This window comes from Poecile atricapillus, chromosome 2 (assembly GCF_030490865.1).
Source record: "Poecile atricapillus isolate bPoeAtr1 chromosome 2, bPoeAtr1.hap1, whole genome shotgun sequence".
NCBI classification, from domain to species: Eukaryota; Metazoa; Chordata; class Aves; order Passeriformes; family Paridae; genus Poecile; species Poecile atricapillus.
This window is the reverse complement of record NC_081250.1, coordinates 197,630-201,585: the sequence shown is the minus strand read 5'-3', so window position 1 is coordinate 201,585 and position 3,956 is coordinate 197,630.

Sequence of the window (3,956 nt, the reverse complement as noted above, 5' to 3'; positions counted from 1 at the left end):
CGTCCCCGATGACGCAGGGCAGGGGCAGCCGATGGGCCCGGGCCAGAGCCAGGTCCTGGAGGCTGTGCCCGGGGGTCACCTTCACCGCACCTGGGGACACAGACACACCTGAGACACCTGAGACATCCCTGTGTCACCTGGACTGTGTCACCTGTGTCACCTGAGACACCTGAGACACCTGAGACACACCTGAGACACCTGGACTGTGTCACCTGTGTCACCTGAGACATCTCTGAGACACCTGGACTGTGTCACCTGAGACACCTGAGACACACCTGAGACACCTGAGACACACCTGAGACACACCTGAGACACCTGGACTGTGTCACCTGTGTCACCTGCTGTCACTCCTTGCTCCCTTTTCTGTCCCAGACTGGTCCCACTGCCCATCCCAGTCCCTCCCAGTCCCTGTTTAACCCCTCCCAGTCCCTCCCAGTCCATCCCAGTTCCTCCCAGTGCCCCTTTAACCCCTCCCAGTCCATCCCAGTCCATCCCAGTCCCTCCCAGTTCCATCCCAGTTCATCCCAGTCCATCCCAGTCCCCCCCAGTCCCCGTTTAGTCCCTCCCAGTCCCTCCCAGTTTCCCCAGTACCGGTTCCGCGCTGGGGCTCCACGCTGGGGTCGCTCACCACGGGCAGCAGGGCCCCGCTGAACGGGTGCCTCACCTGCCGGCCCTGCAGGTGCTGAGGGGGCGTGGTCAGCCCTGGCCCCGCCCCTTTAAGAGCAAGCCCCACCCCCTTTCCAGCTCTGGACCAATCCCAGCCAGGCCAGGCCCCCCCCAGCCCTTGGCCACACCCCCAGAGCCATTTCAGGCAGCAAAGCTCCGCCCCTTTAACACAAGCCCCGCCCCTTTACCCTTATAGGGTCAAAGGGGAGGGGCCAAACCTGGACAGCCAATGGCTGCCCTGCAGGGAAAGCCACGCCCACACCAATTAAAGGGTCCCAAAGCCCCGCCCCCAGGTGAGGCCCCGCCCATTCAGGCCCCACCCCAGGTGAGGCCCCACCCATTCAGGCCCCACCCAAATTCAAGCCCTGCCCCCTTTGAGGCCCTGCCCACAGGCGAGGTCCCACCCATTCAAGCCCTGCCCCATTCAAGCCTCACCCCCAGGTGAGGCCCCGCCCCCCTTGAGGCCCCACCCATTCAAGCCCTGCCCCCAGGGGAGACCCCACCCCTTTGAGGGCCCACCCCCTTGAGTCCCCACCCACTCAGGCCACACCCATTGAGGCCCCACCCCCTTTGAGGCCCCACCCCCTTTGAGGCCCCACCCCTTTGAGGGCCCACCCCCTTTGAGGCCCCGCCCCCTTTGAGGCCCTGCCCCCTTTGAGGCCTTGATCCATTTGAGGCCCTGCCCCCTTTGAGGCCCCACCCATTCAGGCCCCGGCCCCTGAGGCCCCACCCATTGAGGCCCCACCCATCGAGGCCCCACCCATCGAGGCCCCGCCCCTCAGCAGGTAGCGCGGGTCCTGGGGGTGCACGGCCACGGCCACGTCACCAAAAATGGTCTCGGGACGAGTGGTGGCCACCGGCAACTCCAGCCCTGGGGACATCAGGGGACACTCGGGGACAGCTTGGGGACACCAGGGGACATCAGGGGACACTCGGGGACAGCTTGGGGACACTCGGGGACACCAGGGGACAGCTCAGGGACATCAGGGGACAGCTTGGGGACACCGGGGGACAGCTCAGGGACACTCGGGGACAGCTTGGGGACACTTGGGGACACCAGGGTACACCAGGGGACAGCTTGGGGACACTCGAGGGACATCAGGGACACTCAGGGACATCAGGGACACTTGGGGACACACCACAAAACCCAGGATCCCATCCCCAGAGCCACCCCAATGTCCCCAGAGCCACCCCCAATGTCCCCAGTGCCACCCCAGGTGTCCCCAGTGCCACCCCAGGTGTCCCCAGTGCCATCCCAATGTCCCCAGTGCCACCCCCAATGTCCCCAGTGCCACCCCCAATGTCCCCAGTGCCACCCCAAGTTCCATCTAGGAACACCCGCTAGACTCCAACTACACCCTACATGACAAATTTCAAATTACAGGGGCCTAGGACTCGGCCTTTTACACCTACACCCAGGCTGGGCAGCAGGACAGAGCAGCTCCGGGACAACTACACCCAGACACCCGTGACACACAAGACAACAGACGAGGGGACACAACGGGGAGACAAAACTCTGGGCCACAAGAATGGCCACAAGGACCGAGAGAACGCGGAATGAGATGAGCCGGGTGAGAATGAAGGCGAGCTGATGAAGCTCGCAGAACCCGGGAGGAAGAAGATGCTGACGGAATGACAAACTCCAGCAACTGCCAAGACGGATGCCCGAGAATCTGAGGGCCACAGTCCCCTACCTATCTTTGTGTTTCTTCAAGACCTAAGCCGCAACAATGGATCCTCGCGGCGCACGGCTGTTGACACAGCTCGGAACAAGACCTCTAAAAGACATCCGATCGGATGCTTTTAAAAGAGAGACGCGATTCCGAGGCCTCTGAGAGCTCCTGAGGCAAAGCTTCGATGGTGTCGGGCTGAGGAGCCCAGAGATCAGAGATGCAAGGAGTGACACCGGGGTTTCTGGTAAGCCCCCAGAAGAGATAAGGCGAGGCACGTACAACACAAGAAGCACAAAAGACACACAAGGCACGATGGACAAGTGATACAACACGCCCTGGGGCTGCTCCGTCCTGCACACCTCAGCACTGTGAACAAATGTGAGGCTCTCCCTTCACGTGGCCTAAGGGGCCACAGCCTGGACCTCCCTGTCCCCAAACCTGACTCCATAATCCCAGGTCCAGAGTCCCGACCCGGCACCCCGATTTCAGCCCCTCTGCAATTTGTAGCCTTTGACTCAGCTCTTGGATGCCCGGCGGGGAGGATCCACACGAGGACGCCCTGGAAGGCCACTGCGCTATCCGGGAAGTTCCTGCCATCGCCAGGATGTCGTCTCCTGGTCAGCTACAATCTAGAAGACCAAATATCAATGCAGGATCTTAGCGGCACATCTGTGAAAACCCAGCACTTACCTTCTCTAGAGAATGCCCAGGTTCATGGGCTGCACACTTCACCTCACAGGGAGGCAGAGGCTTGCTTCACAGCAGTATTGGCTGACAGAGCCAAATTACCACCACCTCAAGGAGGGGAGGAAGACTCTCCAGTCAGTGAGGGACAGGGAGCCCAGGGTACCCCAAGGATGGAAACCCCAGCTTATATGACAGCAGTAGGCCCTAGCACCCACTATCTCCTGGCTGGCCCTAGCACCAGGGGTGCTGCCTGCAGCTCTCGGGGGTTCTGGCACTCTGCTGCTTTAGGGTTCCTGCCTGCAGCTGCCTCAGGGAAATGGGGGCACTGTTAGGGCTGCTGTTTAGGGTTTGGGTACACCTGTACTCTACCTTATATCCCAACCTGTACCCCTTTTATTTTCAATGTTTGTCTCCAGCCCTCGACCTCTGAAGCCCTCCCTCAGCCTCTGTGTCACTGCCAAGCTCCCGCGCTGAACCCTACAAACTTAGTTAGAACCCTACGCTTGCAACCGGGGATGCTCCTTATCCATAGGCCCCAAGAGATGTCCATTAGCCCGGACCAGGCAATCCACAGTTGCTCCCTACCCTACCTAAGTTTGGCCCTGAGACAGGGCAGAGGCTGACAGAGCCGAACTCTTTGCGGAGGCTAGGCACGAAGCCCTGCCAACCGCCGCCTCGAGGAGGGGTGGGAGCAATCCCCGGCTGCGGAGGGACCGAGAGCCCAGGGTGGGGCGGGGCGGGAAACCCCCTGTTTCCCCAACCCTACGGATCGTCCCCCCACTATCTCCTGGCTGGCCCTAGCACCAGGGAACTGCCTGCAGCTCTCGAGGGTTCTGGCACTCTCCTGCTTTAGGGTTCCTGCCTGCAGCTGCCTCAGGGAAATGGTGGCACTGTTAGGGCTGCTGTTTAGGGTTTGGGGTGGGGTACACC